General features: G+C 40.4%; 1 protein-coding gene and 1 non-coding gene across 2 annotated transcripts in view; one reads left to right on the top strand and one right to left on the bottom strand.

Moving 5' to 3' along the window:
• Positions 1–17,931, top strand: part of Col25a1 (collagen type XXV alpha 1 chain) — a 415,569-nt gene that overhangs the window by 185,502 nt on the left and 212,136 nt on the right. The window lies entirely within an intron of this gene.
• On the bottom strand, positions 14,743–14,811 carry Trnaa-ugc (transfer RNA alanine (anticodon UGC)). Its single transcript has one exon. It is a non-coding gene; the product is annotated as a tRNA-Ala (tRNA).

The following is a 17,931-nucleotide window of genomic DNA, read 5'->3' as shown; positions in this document are numbered from 1 at the left end:
CCCGAGGCTTCTTGAATGTACTGATCTCCTCGGGGATTTTTTTTTAATTTATTACAAGGAAGAACAATACAACAGCATGAATCGAAAGTAGCATTTTCAGAACTGATATTTAGCCACAGCTCTTGCCTTACTTGAAGGTTCCTTGGAACAGTAGGTAGTAGATAGGCAGGTCCGTATTCCACCCTCAAGATCCTCAAGCTTACATCCTGAGTAGGGGAGACACCACGCAGACTAGGTACCAGCAGGGCCTCTTACTATCTACTGACTTGTTTTCCCCTTCTGTTGGACTGTACAGTAGCATTCAGTGCCACAGTCTTGTTACTGAACTTATTTGTGATGTTTGGATCATGCTTTGGGCACTGTCAAGAGTCATTGAACTAACTCCATAAAAGATATGTGAATGGAGCCTGATGTGGTTTTGTTGTTTTTTAAGCAGCTTCCCTGGGTTTCTATGAGTAAAAAATGACTAGAATAGCACCGTTGGCACATACCTGTAATCCTAGCTACTTGGAAGGTTGGGATCTAAGGATCAATGGTCAAAGCCAGCCTGGACAGAAAAGTCTGAGACTCTTATCTCCAATCAACCAGCAAAAATGCTGCAAGTGAAGGTATGGTTCAAGTGTAGCTTTGAGTAAAAGAAGCCAAGTCAAAATCTGAGGCCCTGAGTTCAAGCTCCAGCACTTGTGCATACACACACACACACTCACAAACACACACAATAACAAAGTGTAGTTGGAGAATAGTCAAATGACTAGTCAAAGGAATTCTAACAGTCCAGGAGGAAATCAAGTATAGCATTGATTTATTATTTACATAAGATCTCTACTTATGTGATAAAAATCAGGACTAATTACAGAACAGATTATGGAACTTTTATATTTACTTTTGAGTCTTTTCAGCGTTATATGGTTCAAATCCTTACTATAAAATCTTTATCATAAACCACATCGCAAAGGCAAGAGAGAGATTATCTGGAACACAGTCACTTTGGGGCGGAATTCCCCCCCTGTTCTTCCAACTTTATCGTCATTACTAGACAAATTGGCATCTCTCCCTTCAGCTTTTATGGATGTTAAGAGTCAAACATGCACCATGTGTTTTAATTTACCAAGTTAAGATTCCTTTTCTCCTTTGGTACCAGAATGTTTTTGAGTGAAGCCTTCGGCATCCTCTGGCTAGTATGTTAATTATGCATTATTCACAATGAAAGGTTCCGATTCGTTACGCTGCAACTGTTCAGCCCTTGACAAATGACTCTGATAGGTGACACCCATTTTTAAGTAAATAAAGAACAACAGAAACTGAACTTCTTTAAAAAAAATGTGTAGTACTGGGAGCTTCATTGGCAAGTTACCATTTGCCCTTTTACTTAAGTCTAGAAAACTCATGTGCTTTCCAACAGAGCTAATAATCTTTTTAGGGAGAGGGTCCTCCGGGGGCTTCCATAGTGACTTATCTCCCCTCCTATTTACTTTTTTGGCTTTGATTCCATTCTCTGGAGTTACTAAACCTTGCTGTAACATCTACCTCATCCTTCTAAAATATACTGGGTAGGTTTTCAGGGCAGAGGATTCTCGTGTGCTATCATTTATTCTTTTAGCAAATATTTATTGAGCAGTTTTATGTGCTGGATAATGTTCCTGGTTACAAGCAGTGCAAATACCAACAGACTCACTTGGAGTGCTCACAAAGACGTAATCAGTTCGCCAAAAGGCTGAATACCCAGAGGGAACAGGGGAGACTGGATAATCGGAGGATAGTGCAGAAAATTCTCAGTGCGAGGCTGAAGTGGTTTTGCTTTTGCCTTTTATCCTTCCATGACTTTTGAGGGCTGTGGAAATATATCATCAGAGATGTTCTTAAGGGAGATTAATTTAAGAGCAATGCTGGCAGCCAGTAGCTCATTTCAACTTTTATACGAGGTTGTGTGAATGGAACTGAAGACTTCAACTAAGATGGAATAAATGGAAGCAGAGGAAGGAAAGTGTGGGTACCAGTTTTCTGGTGGGCATGAGGGACAAGGAGCAGTCAAAGTTCATTGAATAAAGCTGGAATGGGAGAGACAGGGAATATACTCTGCTGCCTCTGAGGGAGTATCGGTTCTGTTGTAGAATTTTGTATTTGAAGAGTCTGACACTTCCAGAGGTTGACAGGAGACTCTCTTGGAAATGCAGGTTGGCATTGTGTAGAGGGCTTTGTGGGCAATCTAGTATTCAGTCAAGTAGAAGCAGAAGTGATGGAGGCCAGCTTGCAGAAGAGAGAGGAGAGAGGAGGACAATGGGATGATGACAGAGCCTGGGGGAGGAGGCACATTGGTGTTAAGGCAGTAGTCACAGAGGGGTGGAATGAAGGCTAGGATCAATCCTCTGGTGTCAGAGAAGCAGAAAGGAGAGGTGTCAGTGCTGCCTTCAATCCTAAAGATGAGAACTGAAAAGAAGAAAAACGCATTGAACATTGAAGGCTACCAGTGGCTTTGGAGGATGCTCTTTCAGAATTACAGGCAGGTATAAGGCATATATTAAAAAACATGACAGGTTTTTATTAAAAAGGAGAAGCCAGCCTGGCCCCGGTGGCTCACACCTGTAATCCTAGCCACTCAGGAGGCTGAGATCTGGCTGACAGAGAAACAGTTGGGAAAATTCTGACGTCACTGCAAAAAAAAAGACAGCAAAACATTTCTATTTAGAATAGTTTTTCGGTGTTGGAGAAGGGCTGTGCTAATGTTTGTGTCCCAAGCATCCAGGTTGCCTAAAAAGTCTTACTTATTTACATTTCAAAGAGTTGAAACAAGTCTCAAATAGAGATGACCATCACATCTCCTGAACTCAGAGACTAGAGGGCAATGTGGATGTGGAATCATTGATAAGGATCCACTCAGACTACAACAGGGGTGGAAGTGGGAACGGGGCTGGCGACTTCCTTCCAGGTCTTTATTGACAGTTTGCGCTGGGCTGTGTTAGCTTCTGCACACACCACTGCCAGCCTGGGTCACTGTCATTATCATCCACAGCTAACATGTTAACAGCTAACATGGACACAGCATAGGAGTACGCCAGGCTCTATGCTTGACACAAGTGTGAGATCATTCGTTCTCCGCCTCAACTTGACATGACAAGTGGTATGTGATGTCCCAGTTTACAGATAAGGCGGCACAGAAGAGTTCGATAACTCTGTGGGGTAGGGGAGGGGTTCAGGCGCATGCGTGCCGGTGTGCCAGTACTGGGACTTGAACTCAAACCCTGGGTACTGTCTGTCCCTTAACTTTGTACTCAAGGCTAGTGCTCTACCACTCGAACCACAGTTCCACTTCTAGCTTTTTGGTGATTAATTGGGGATAAGAGTCTCACAGACTTTCCTGGCTGGGCTGGCTCCAAACGTGGATCTTCACATCTCAGCCTCCCAAGGAGCCGGGATTGCAGGTTTAAGCCAGTGGCTCTTGGCTATAGGATTAAAATTTAAATATAATATTCATTAAACTCAGGACAACAATCAATAGTTCTAATTTGTATGTAACTGGCAAGAGATGTGGAGCCCAAGATTCTCAACAGTTAACATCTATGTTGAATCTTCTTTGGGTAACTCAAAAATCAAATGGCCTTCTGCTTCATACTCTTCTTTTATAATTGTACCCAGTTATGAACATGATCAAAATATATTCCTTTCTGTCCATCCTCAGTGAAACTGTTCCATTTTTAGCTATCGTCTCACTTGGAATTGTTGCGATCAATTTCCTTCAATTACTAAACTCACATCATGCCACACATTGTGCTAGAAGCATAATTTGTCTCATTTGATCCTCATAGACATTCTGGGCCAAGTAGCAGTGTTCACATGGAACAAGTAAGGACACATTTCAGAGTCTCAGTCACTTGCCCAAAGTCTCAGTGCTAGAGGGGAGTAGAGCTGGCAGAATTCAGAATCGTCTCATGCATGGCCAGTACTTTCCCTGCAAGATGCCATTGCAATTTACTGCGTATCTCCTCTGCCTCACACATATGAATTGAGAATGACATGTTTTGTGCTTGACAGGAAAAATGCATAAGGTCCTTCCAATCTACTAGACACCATACTAGATATTATGGCTTAACTTGTAATTCTTCATTGTACCCCAGAGGTTTGTGTTTCATGTCAAAACAATATGTTTTGGATCATCTATTCAGAAAAAGGAAAGGACATACAAAACTTGAGTGAATCTCCTCAGATTGGAAAGATAGAGAAAATTAATTCCATTTGTTCTTCTTGCAGTTATAATATTTAATAAATGTTAGTAATGAACCCAAACTGCTTTAACTGTACTGTTTCCAGAGACTAACATTTTGAACGAAATGAGTTTTTTTCTGAAAAAAAATCTCTCACAGAGTACTATGGGATAAAAAATATAGTGCAATGAGGGAAAGGTATTTAAAACATAATACGTTTGATACTGTCATTTTTAAGTCAAACTTTCTAAAAGACAGAGCAGCTTTATAACCTGATACTGCAATGAAAATTTAATAGAACTTCCAAACAAAGAAGTATTCATCTATTTAGGTACCTTTGAGAAACAAATTGAAGTATTTGTTTAAGAAGTCTAGTCTATGAATTTCTGATACTATTAATTCCCCAACAGTCATGTGAATCACTGAGTCAAACTAGTGTGTTTACATGCTTCTTCTCAATGCCAAATAATGTGATTGTAAAAGGTTTTTGTTTTAAAAAAGTCTACGCAAGGAAAATTCCTAAACAGACATACAACAACTTGTATTACTCTATACATTCGAGACCACACTGCTTATGACAAAATATAGCAAGACTGTTCAATCCATTCTAAAATGTTCTTTCTGCATATAATACAATAGAGAGTAGACCGGCTTCTGCAAATATATAAAATAGAAAAAACAAAACAATAGCTTCTATCCGCTCCCCTCTCCCAAGTGTCACATCATGTCAGTTTCCCTCACGGCCATCTTTTCTTCTCTTTCCTATTCTCCGATAGAAAAACATAAAAATTGTGGGTGTTAAAAAGGAACAATTCACTATGCCCATTTCCAAACTCATGTCACAAACTCCCCAAACCTTTGTTTGGATGATCTTCCACCCAAAGAAAACTTAAGAGTCCCCTCAGCTCACGGCCCCTTTAAATCATATGACTGCACATATATGGCTGCATTCTTCCCATCTGTATCTACTATGTGACTGGAAGCCACGCAAGGGCAGGGAATAGATGTAATACCTTTGATTCCTCGATGCCTCCTACAAAGATGAAAACACTAAGATGTGTTCAACACTCGGGTGTTGAAAGAAAAGGTCACTGATAGAAGAAAGTTATAGGTAAAGATAAATTATAGGTATTTTTTTCTGTAATTAAGACCATAGATGAATATTATCCTGGCGAAGCTTTGATTTAAAAACCAGAGCTGTGCTGAAGGAAACCTTTTACCAATCAGTTCTGAGGATAGTCAGTAATACAAGATAGAAGGAATACATTTTACCCTGCCCATTCTAAAGATACAATAATTGCTGGTGACCCAGATGGTGGAAACAAATTTATTTTTATATCACACAATCTTTCTAACACTACAGGGGAGCCAAGAGTACTTTCTACATTACCTTAAATCTCTTGAGAATTAATTTTGGGGATGTTATTATACTGCCGTAGGAACCACACACCAGGTTTTTATTGTGTGAGCTTTTTTAGTTTCTGAGCTCAAATAGGTTGTAGTTCTCATGATTTTTGTGTGCTGACTCAGACTGCATCCTGGACTCCTCCTCTAGAAAATAATTCTATGTTCTTTCAGCTTTTCATACTTGGTGCTTAACACAGTATGAACCAGAAAGTGACATTTTTTTGTGGATGTCGAATGAATTAATATTTGAATCCATTCAAAAGGATAAACAAATGATTCTAAAGCAAGGTTTTCAATTACAGTAAACATTCCGTTATACAGTTAAAATGATTCAGTGAATGACGAAGAATATTCTAACAGAACAATGGAAGTATTCAGTTGACTAGCTGAGCGATGGATACATTCTAGATGCTAAGAACAAATAAAAAGAAAGACTTAGAAGGAAATCCAGCTAAAGGATGGTAAGACTTTGCTGTAGTTCAGCCTGAATTACTGGATTATAGCAAGCTCTATTTCAGAATGAGCTGTCATATTTAACACCACTCTTGCACTGACCTCTGATAAAAGCACAGCAGAGAAGATCATCCATCCACATTGCGGGAGAATCGGCTGACATGGCAAGAGTCTTCATTCCACAAGGCTCTGCAAGCTCGCCAAGGAAAACAAGCTTTTCTTTCTCTTTGTCATTTGTATCTGGAGGCCAGATACAAGCAAGCGAGAAGTGCCTTGTTTTAAAAAAAATCAGGTTTCAAAAGCTTTTTGGGCTGTTCTGTCCCAGACACTGGCATTCAAAATGGAGTCCTAGGACATAGCCTGTCTCAGAAGGAGGTGTGTGGAGGCTTTTGAGGTGAGCAGAGAGAGTAGGTCGGCCTGTAATGCTGGTTTGTAGGCCTGCTACAGGGATGATGCTTTAGAGTTGCTTATATTTGCTCTACTGTGCGACAGCACTTCAGAACTTCTTGCTCTGGCCTACCTATAACTTGGTACCCACTGATTAACCTCTCTTCCTGCTCTCTTCCTCCTTCTCTCCCTAGGCCCTGGTAGCCATCATCTATTTCCTCTCAGCTTCTATGTGGGATCTATAATTAATTACATAGGAGAAACTGAAGGGAACATGTAGAAGTTGTCTTTCTATGTCTGGCTTATTTCATGAGTTAATCCATGTTGTTGCAAAGGGTAGCATTTAAGCTTTTCAGGGCTAATATTCCATTGTGCATGTACACTACAGGTCTCCGTATATTCATTGGCTGAGAGTGTGTATTCAAGCCCATGGGAGTAAGAGTTGTTAAAAGTGCTAAAGCTTCTAAAAGATAAAATTTTCTTTGAACCATGCTTTCTTAGATTTCATGTTTGGTTGAGAAAAGCTTGCTTTAACAGTTCTGCTTATGCAAATGTTCACGTGTTCAAGTCAACTAAAGAAAAATGCAGGCTGGGTGCTGGTGGCTCACGCCTGTAATCCTAGCTACTCAGGAGGCTGAGATCTGAGGATCACGGTTCAAAGCCAGCCCAGGAAGAAAGTCTGTGAAATTCTTATCTCCAATAAACCCCCAGAAAACTGGAAGTGGTACTGTGGCTCAAATCGTATAGCACTTGCCTTGAGCTGAAGAGCTGAGGGACAGCGCCCAGGTCCAGAGTTCAAGTCTCACTGATTGACAAAAAAAAAGGGGGGGGAGAGAAATACAGATTAAAGTATATGCGGCAATTTGTTTATATAACCCTTAAAGTTAAATAATATCAGCATACTTGATTTAATTGTACTGTAAGTGCTAGGAAGGAATACCATAAATATGAGAGGGTACTTTTAAGTAGTTCCAAGGTTCTCATTCTTAATTATAGAAACAGAACAAAACAAAAAATGTCCAACACTGTATGCTATCCCAACATGAGCTGTTTCTCTTCCAATTCCCCTTCTCACTCCTCTTCCCTTACTCTCCTCTTCCATCTTTTGCTTCAGAGACTATAGGAAAATTACCATAAAAGTTGTTTGAGAGTCAAACATTGCCAAAAGCTTAGACAAATCAAGAGGCTACATAGACAAATATTGGAAGTAGGTAACATTCCAGAACTGGCCAAGAAGGGAAACAAGAAAATACCCACAACTGCTGTACCAGATCCATCCTCCATTCTCTCTTCCCGAATTTGCCTTTTTGAGTGACAGCCAGCAAGCCGGACACAGAACTGTTCAATTGCCTTAAGAATGAAACTTTACTCACACCCTCCACAGTGAGCAGAGGCCTGGTCTCCTCTCCTCCAGTCTTCTACACTTGATCTCAGCACTGCATTCAACGCCAGTGATGAAGACACAGTTTGAAAATGCTTAAAGCAGATTGTCTTTCAGTCTACTTCCATTTTAAAGTGACTTCCTTCTTCCCCTTCAGATTCATTGGCTGCCTGTTGTTCTTGGCTGAAGTAGTAGAGGCTGGCATTCACAGGTTCTAATACAGACCCATGCTACCTAAAACCCACAGGGCACTGTTGGGCCCATGACTAGGCAGCACAATAGTAACTCTCAACTAACAGCTAAACTGTTTAAGGATAATACTCTACTTTTGTCCTAATTCAAATAGTGGAGGAAGAGGGTGAGATAGGAGGCCAGAGGTAAGGAGGCTGGTTTTGTGTTTCTTAGCATTATGGAAATGCAGGCCTGGAAGGACCTTATCAATCCCGTAAATTTACATTTTTCCCCGAGTTCTCTAGAGCAATGGATAGGACTTGCACTGAAGTTTTAAGATAAATATTCATATAGCTGAATTCCATTGTCTCTTATTGTCTATTATGTATTATGTTTGTCCTAAAAACATTGTGTGTGTGTGGGTGTGTGTGTGTGTGTGTCTGTCTGTCTGTCTGTCTGTCTGTCTGTCTGTCTTAGTACATGAACTCAGAGCCTGGATCTTGTCCCTGAGCTTTTCTGCTCAAGGGTAGCACTCTACCACTTTGAGAAACCTAAGCTTCATTTGTGGTTTTCTAGCAGTTAATATGAGATAAGAGGTCTGGTGAGCTTTCCTGTCCAGGCTGGTTTCAAACTATGGTCCTCAGATCTCAGCCTCCTGACTTAGCTGGGATAATAGGCGTGAGCTACTGATACCTGACTTAAAATTCATTATTTTAACATTTTTTACCCTACATGACTTTAATGATTCATGATTTGTTTTTATAAGCATGTTCACTTACCAAATGGTTTAATGGGCAGTTAATCCAATTAATTTATCTGATACCCTGATTAAGTAGATCAAGAATGTCATTGTAGGCCCCTGTACTGCACTCACCAGCCTAGTAGGTATGCTCCATAGGAACAATATGAAAAATTACTTTTGTCATTGTCTCAGGGATATGCACACCATTATCATTTGCTAAATGCAAAGTTGATTAATAGATGAAAGGTTATTAAGGTTAATGAATATTGACAATGGAAAACAGAATAAATTTTCTCAAGGAGACAGTTGCTTTCATCTGAAATACAAAGCAGGCCTTGCTTACAATTATATTCATGCAGCCCTGGGAAATTCTGATAAATGTTTAGAATATAGCTGTATTTGTTATGAGTGCTTAAGTTTTACACTGTCAATCCAAACTTCTGGGAAGCATGCAATGTTTTGGCATTTATATTTTGGCTTTCAAGTGAATGTGTAAGTTCATGTACTTCATTCAATTGACAAGGCCTGAATAAAGCTTTCAAAGGTAACTTACATACAGAAAGAGATATACATTTATACATTAATTTTTTTGATACTAGGGTTTGAACTCAAAGCTTCAAACTCATTCTCTACCACTTGGACCATACCCCTAGACCTTTTGTTGCTTATTTATTTAGGTAGAATTTTTATTTTTTTCTTTGCTAGAGTCAATATCAAATTGTGATCCTATTTCTGCCTCTAGAGTAGCTAGGATTAGAGGCATGTATCACCGTGAGTGATTAAAATTCTTTTTTTTTTTTTTTTTTTTTTTTTTGTCGGTCATGGGGCCTGAACTCTGGGCCTGAGCGCTGTCCCTCAGCTCTTCAGCTCAAGGCAAGCGCTCTACCACTTGAGCTACAGCGACACTTCCTCATTAAAATTCTTAATGTATTTTATTACCTATCTTATTGTTTCTCATTTTTTCAATGTTAAAGTCACTGGGGGAAAACATCAGTTTCAAATGTCTGTAGGCACCTATGGTTCACACATGTAATCCTAGCTCCTTAGGAGGCTGAGCTCTGAGGATCAACGTTTGAAGTCAGCCTGAAAAGTCCAAAAGACTCCATCTCTAATTAACTAGCAGAAAAACTGGACTGAGGCATGGAAAAAGATGCAGAGCATCAGCTATGAGTGAGAAAGCCCAGGGACAGCATAAAGCTCAGAGCCCAAGCTACCATACTAGCACTAAAAAAACAAAATGTGCCTTTCCCCAATTTGTTGTTGTTTTCATGGGGCTTGAACTCTGGGCCTGAGTGCAGTCACTGAGCTCTTCAGCTCCAAGCAAGCGCTCTACCGCCCAAGCCAGTTTTCTGGTGATTAATTGGAGATAAGAGTCTCACTGACTTTCCTGCTCAGACTGGCTTTGAACCGTGATTCTCAGATCTCAGCCCTCTGAGTAGCTAGGATTACAGGCCTGATCCACCAGCACCAAGCCTTTTCTCCAATATTATGAAGAGCTCTAATAAATAAAAAAATGAAGTGTTAGTATATTTTTTTTTTCAGCTATTTTTCCAGTCTATCAAGACATATCACTTCTTATAATCACATACCTATTAAACATGAGTCTGAAGTGTGAATTTAGCCTGGGGGAGATCTCTTTCGATTTCACACATTAGCTTGTATATTTTAGTCTTATGTTCTATGCTTCATTTTCTACAATAATGGTTTTTTTTTTTAACAAGGAGTTGCTATTCTCCTTTCAAATAAAGTCAATGGTAGTATAGAGGTGGCAGCCTAGAAATAGTCATATCAAACACTTGGATTAATTTCTCAATTAGTCCAAACAGTTACACAGACTTTGAATGCTGACCTTCGCCTAGGTAATCTACTTATTTTTAATGACCTGAATGAATCTGCTTCCTTTCTACTTACTTCTTAAGTTCTTATTTTCAGTTGTAGCTATTAAGCCATGGGCATAACACTGAAAAACTAGTAGAACTCAAGTGGAGACAGCAAAATAATAGACTCTTAAAGATGATAATCTGTGAGGACATGTTAAAGAAATCAGTGTTTCCAGCCTTTGGAGAAAGCAACCTGGAAAAAAAATGATAGCATCTTAAATTATATAAGCTATCGTAAGAACATAAGAGGAACATTGAGTATCAGTCAACCACACAAACAGATAAAGCTGCAGAGGTGGGTACTGGTGCCCCACTGATCCTCACTTTCAGGAGACTAAATTCTAAGGATTGCAGTTCAGTGCTAGTCAGGGCAAGAAAGTCCCTGAGACACCAGAAAACCAGAAGTGGTCTCATGGCTCAAAGTGGTAGAGCACTAGCCTTGAGCAAAATAGCTCAGAGACAATGCCCAGGCCCTAAGTTCATAACCCACTTTTTAAAAAGCTACAGTACTTGAAAGGATATAGTTTGTTGTGGATGAGAGCTAAACCTTAAGTCCTTAAATATCTAGCAGTCAATGATGAAATGCTAGATTATATAACAAAATTCTTTTGGGATACTTATTTTAAAAGATTTTCCATAGGAAGTAGCTCTGTAGTTCAAGTGGTAGAGTGCTAGCCTTAAGCTGAATAGCTGAGGGACAGCGCCCAGGCCTAGACTTCAATCCTCACAACCAAAAAAAAACAAAAAGATTTGCTGCAACCATGTTCTTCTTTTTAAATAAATACACATGGAATGGAGGGGCGAGCTCAAAGGGAAATGGATTTATCCCATGGGTCCAGTGTAGCTCCATGTTTTCATTATATCCATCAAGGAATTGTGGAGTTGTGGAGTTGTGTCTAGTCATTTACAACACAAATTATTTGGGGTGTATGTTCTGGTGCTTGGGCTTGAACTCAGTGCCTAGACATTGTCCCTGAGCTATTTTGCTCAAGGCTAGCACTGTACCACTAGAGCCACAGCTTCACATCTGGTTTTTTGGTGGTTAATTAGAGGTAAGAGTCTCTTGGACTTTCCTGACTCAGCTGGCGTCCAAGCACGATCCTCTAATCTCATCCTTCTGAGTACCAAGGATTACAGGCAAGAGCCATGGTGCTCTGCCCTACACAGATTTTTAAGGGATGAATATCCCAAGAAGTTATTTTTAGGAACTAGAAGGTATGTAAGGGGGTTAGTAAGTCTGAAATATGAAGCCCAGGTCTGTGTTGCAAGCATGTGTGTATACCCCTCTTCCTTCTCTTTGTCTCCCTCTCCCCCCCTTCTCCCTCCTCTCTTTTCTTCCCCCCTCATCTTCCCCTCCTTCTCAGCCCTCCTGTCTCCTCCCTTCCCCTCCCCTTCTTGCCTCCCCTCCCCTCTCTCCCCTTCCCTCCCCTCCTCTCTCCTCTCTCCCCTCCCTCCTCTCCTTCCCTCGTCCCCTCCTCTCTCCTCTCTCCTAATACACACACACACACACACACACACACACACACACACACACACACACACACACACACACACACACACACACACACACACACACACACACACACACACACACACACACAAACACCCCCCACACACATACCTTTTAGGGGTTTTCTGGAACAGGCTTCCTTATATATATGATAGTAGTTCCATCTGGAAATTTAGGGAATGACAGTAAATCTGTCTGCAGAGTACATTTCAACCTGCCAAAGCTTCTTTGCGGGTGCCAGTCCAGGCACAGATTAACCCATTAAATCCTACACCAGCCTCTGGAAAGCTCATGGTGAGTTGATGATGAGCAGTTTGAAGCTTTATGTGGGCCCCCTGTGGAGTTATGCAACCGATGGAGCACATCTGGGCAAGGAATAGCTTGGCAGCTGTGGTGCTGATTGCAACACAGGGTGTTGAGAAACAAGCCATCTTGGTGAGGGTGGGGATACACAGTGGTCATGGTGTTTGTCATCTTCCCTCTTCAAAGGTTTCTGAAAGAAGACAAAATTTGCAGAGGGTTTTGCAAGCTGAGTGTGAGCAAGTCTGGATTGCAGACTTTGGAAAGGACAGAAATGGAGAGATGGCTATCAACTAAGACTTGAGAGGCCCATCTTGATCCAACCATTGCAGAGAGCATAAGGTGCTGGTGTGGGACCTCTGTGGAATGACTGGGTTACACTAGGTGTCCAGACGAAGATGGTAGTGAGGTTGACAACTTCAAAACACAAGTTTTCAAAATCAGCCTTTGTTACTCTCAAAATCCATCCAGATAAAACACATAAACCATGTTTGTAAAAGAGAGAGTGCCACTCAGATAAGGCCCAGCCTAACCGGAAAGAAATGTGAGTTAAACTAAGGCAAGCTCTTTCATTTATCAACTTAGAAATTTCCAAATGAATGAAATTTTAATTAAGCATTCATTAGAGGTATGAACATTGTAACTATTAGTAGTTGTGTAGTAATATCAGTTAACTTAAATGTGTCAGAAAATGGGTAATAGCTGTCAATTTCCACAAATTGGATCTTTAATTCTTTTTGATCTAAGTCTCCCTCCTTCCTCCCTTTATACCTCCCTCCTTCCCTCCTTCCCTCCTTCCCTCCTTCCCTCCTTCTCTCCTTCCCTCCTTCCCTCCTTCCCTCCCTCCCTCCCTCCCTCCCTCCCTCCCTTCCTTCCTTCCTTCCTTCCCTCCTTCCTTCCTTCCTTCCTTCCTTCCTTCCTTCCTTCCTTCCTTCCTTCCTTCCTTCCTTCCTTCCTTTTTTTCTTGTCTGTTTTTCCTGTATTTCTGTCCTTGTTTTCATTGTACCTAGGCTTGAATTCAGGGCCTCATGCTTGCTAGGCTTTACTTGTACCACTTGTATTCTACCACTTGAACGATGACTCCAGTTGAGTTTTTTCTAGTTACTTTAGAGATAGTGACTTACATTCCCCCCCCCCATTCTGACTTTGAACTTGAAATCTCCAGATTTTAAGCCTCCAGAGAAGTTAGAATTACAGACATGAGTCACCAGTGCCATGTCCTGAGTGGTGTTTCTGATATTCTAACCCAAAGAAAGAGTCATTTTAAAGATAATAAGTTATATGCATAAAAAGGTTCAGATGTATTAGTAAAAGTAGTCACAACAAATATGTTCAGTAGAATCGAGGATTATGTAATTTATTCTAAAATTAATTATGTACTTAAACCAAACATGAGCCCTGAAATGACATATCCAAAGAAGGAACTACTTTGTCCACCAGAACTACTTTGTCCACCAGCATAGAAGCTGCCAGCACAGGACAACTTCTTGTGAAAAGAGGGTATTAAGTTTTTTGTCACTCAACACAGTAGGATTTCAAAAATGTAATTAAAAGTAATAGGAAGACTGATTAAAGGTAATACTATGAAGAACTCATAAAATGCTTAGATTGTAAGAATGAGTGAAAAAAAAAGATAAAAAATGTTAGACGCTGGACATGGTTGATTTTCTCTTATAGTACCTATTTGTATTTAAAGCAACTATATCTAATATTTGATGGTGAAAATATACCTAAGTCAACAGCGGTTTTTATTATTATTTTTTTATAAGCTTCAGTTTTACTTGTTGTATCAGTTTCCTATCATTTGTTTAAGATTACAGCTTTCAAAATGTAGCACAGGCCGATTTCATAGATGAGTTTTCAAGTGGTTAGAAGCTAGAAATCTCCACATTTCCTAGACAGTCCCTGGCCTCTTGTTTTTCTCCCAGGCAAGAAATAGAATCATAGGTAGACAGGTGTGCTTCACTTACACCAGCCCAGAGAACGTTCTTGTTGTGGGTTTGCACAAAGCACCCCTGATTTCTTTGCTGTCCCATCCTTCTTTCCATGTTGACACATGTCACCTGACTTTCAGCCTTTGACCTCAGCCAGGGCTCATTGCTGGGCTTCATGAAATGAGTGGCCCCTACGTAACATGAACAGACAATCATACTTTAAAATTTCTTAGGTACTAATATGTTTTTTTGGGGGGGGTCCTGTCGTGGTGCCTGAACTCTGGGCCTGGGCGCTGTCCCTTAGCTCTTTTAGCTCAAGGCTAGCGCTCTACCACTTGAGCCACAGCGCAACTTCTGGCTTTTTTCTTTTTGCTTATGTGGTGCTGGGGAATCGAACCCAGGGCCTCATGCATGCAAGGCAAGCGCTCTACCACTGAGCCACCTCCCCAGCCCCAGGTACTAATATGTTTTAATTGCCTTTTGTGGAGAAGCAAGTCTAAAAATATAGAATATTAAATATTTTAAGAGTACTTACATATTGTAGTATGGTTAAAATATCAAGTGAAGGAACTCATAGTTGTTGACACTTAATGAGTGTCCTAAACTATAGTTCATATAGTATCTCTGTATCCTAATGATTATTATTTTTTCTTCCTCCTCTTCTTCCTCATCTACTTCCTCTTCCCCCCCCCTTTTCCTCCTCTTCCCCCTCCTTCTCCTTTTCTTCTTCCTCTTCTTGGTCTTCGCCTCTGCTTCTTTCTTTTTCCTCCCCCTCCTCCTCCTCCTCCTCCTCCTCTTCCTTCCTTTTTTCATTCCTCCCCCCCCCTTTTTCTCCCCGCCCTGGTAAACTGAAGGCTTTGAGTTCTCCTTTAGCTTTTTCTCTCAAGGTTGGCACTCTGCCACTCGAGCCACACATCTGTATCTGGCTTTTTGCTGGTTAATTGAGAGAAGAGTCTTTCAGATTTGTCTGCCTGGGATAGCTTTGAATTGAAATCCTCAGATCTCAGCCTCCTGAGTAGTTAGGAATAGAGGTGTGAGCCACTGATAACTGGCTGATTTTCTCTTAGAGTATCTAATTGTGTCATATGGGGAAGATATTTCCTGCCTTGTTTATCATCCATCTCCTGTATATATGTGTAACATCTTTTCTCAGTTTTAATCGGACCCCCAAACCCTAAGGCTTCCTCATGCTTAATGGATCAACAAATACTTCATTAGGTTGAATTTATCATTTCTATTGTACAGGAGACTCAGAGGCCAGTCGCATTTAAAGAGTCGCAGATCTAATAGCAATGGAATTACAATCTAGTCCCTTAAACACTGAAATCTGTTCTCCTTCAGCCCTGCTTCTGCTTTTATATTTGAAATCACCATATAGGAATTTATCAGATGCATCATGGGGAAAGTTAGAAGTAGTCCTTCAACAAATTGGCAGTTTTTATCTTGAGTTTTTAATCCCTCCTTATGCCCTTTCTTCTTTTCTTTCCTTCTATCCCTCCTTTTCATCTGCCTGTCAGAAATGATAAATCTGTTGCAAGTGCGCCCGGCCCTAGACTAAATACTCAGCTCACTCATTACTAGTGTTTCATGCTTGTATTTATCTTTTTCATTCAAATAGAATGATCCAAATGCTACATTGAGTTTGGGGAGCCTTTAATATGTCATTAGGAAGACCTTGGTAAAAGAAAAGGGCAGGTGTCCCACCTGTGAAAAAGCAATAATAGGGGGATTAGTTTCCCAAGTCCAGCATGGGGCTTACTACACTGGCGAGCATCCAAGCTACTGAAGGTAAGAACAGCTGGCCTGGTGGCTGCTACTGAACACAGCGGCACGTGCCCCAGTGGACTTCTAAGTACTTGGTAGAATGGGACTTGAACTTGGAAAATGGGATTTTGATTATTGTTGCAATCTTTAATCATCCTTTAATGTATCAGGCTGGAAAATTTCTGGTATTGATTACCTGGTTAGTCAAGGAAGGCACCATTCCATTGCCTTTGGTTTTAACATCCGACCTCCTTTCCCTCCCCTCTCAATATCCCAAGACAGACTCAGAGTGGAATTGAATTGGGGAAATTTTTCACCTCTCTAATCCCCTTTCCTTCCATCTTTTCCTTCTATTCGACTTTCTTTTCTTTCTTAAATCATTACCATAATCTTGGCCTCAAAACCATCCGCATCAGCCAAAGGCAGTCTCACAAGGGAGATATTGCTTTCATGTGTGGCCTAAACATAGCACATAAACGACTCCCTGGAAAAGAAAACAAAGAAACTCCGCTAGAAGATGGAGAATATATTCCATAATGAAAGTTTTCCATGGTGCTCTCTTATGTCCTAACTGGTGCTCAATGTGTTAAAACAAAATTTTTTATGTTCCTATCTGGCATCCAGATAGGAATATTGTACATTGGAAATTTTTTGTAAAGCCTGTAATTCTAATTTTAAAATAGTGTGAAGATAAAAAATATTTCCAGCGTTATTTTTCTCCTAAAGTCAATGAATTGTGCCATGTGTAGATGACAAGATTCCCCATTAAAATTGAAGGGGTAGGGAATTCAGGAGCACAAGGCTGCCTTTCAGTGATTATGTGCATTCAAAAGCTGTGGATATTTGAAGAATTTAGAATTAGATTAAAGAGGTGCTTCTTTTTCTTATCTTTTTTTTTTAGGGGCTAGTATTCACATTTGAACTCGGGACCTCATGGTTGCTGGGCAGGTACTTAACTGCTGATCCATGTCTCCAGCTCATTTTTGCAGTAGTTATTTTTTGACGTAGTATCTCACTTCGTGCCAAGGTTTATATGCAGACCACGATCCACCTATCTGAAGCTTTCCATCATAGTTGGGATGACAGGTGTGTGCTACCGAGCCCAGATTCTTTACATTGAGATAGAGTCTCAAGGACTTTTCTGCCTGGGCTGGTCTAGAACCTTGATCTCCCAATCTCACCTTCCCAAGTAGATAGGATTGTAGGCATGAGCCACTAGTGATAAGAGATTCTTAATGTGTATGAGATTTCTGTTCACAAGATGGTCTCATGTCAACCTTCTTACCCTTCCATGAGCATATAGTAGAGACAAGAACAAAACACACAACAAACTCTAGTTCTTTCGGGGGATTGGTAGTTCATCTCCATCTTTCTATATAAAAGTCAAAGAAAACTTAAGGGCCACCACTATCTACAGGAAAATACTTCTAAGAAATAACACATCCTGCACATGGATCAGAATAACTTTGAAAATGTTCTATTATCCAAGTGTCACAATAAACTTGGATTTTTTTTTTAGTTCATTCATCCATGGGTTTCCCTATTATTCACTGTCATTCCATGAGGTGCTTGGGCTCAAAGATGAATTCAGCAGATTCTTTGTCCTCAAAGGCTTGAGAATAGAAGATGGAAACTGACTCAAAAAGAAATAATTGTGACACAGTGCACTAAGTACCATAATGATGGTGGTAGTGGATAGAGTGGTATTTAAAACAATTTTATCAAGGAGGTTGCTATAAGCACTAAATCATAATAGATGCTGGTCTCTGTGTAGGAAGCAAGTTTGGGAGATGTGTTTTTTTT

Source organism: Dipodomys merriami, unplaced genomic scaffold (genome assembly GCF_024711535.1).
Source record: "Dipodomys merriami isolate MVZ:Mamm:240054 unplaced genomic scaffold, mDipMer1.0.p SCAF_15, whole genome shotgun sequence".
NCBI lineage: Eukaryota > Metazoa > Chordata > Mammalia > Rodentia > Heteromyidae > Dipodomys > Dipodomys merriami.
The sequence above is the reverse complement of the archived record's forward strand: the minus strand, read 5'-3'. Positions and strand labels throughout refer to the sequence as shown.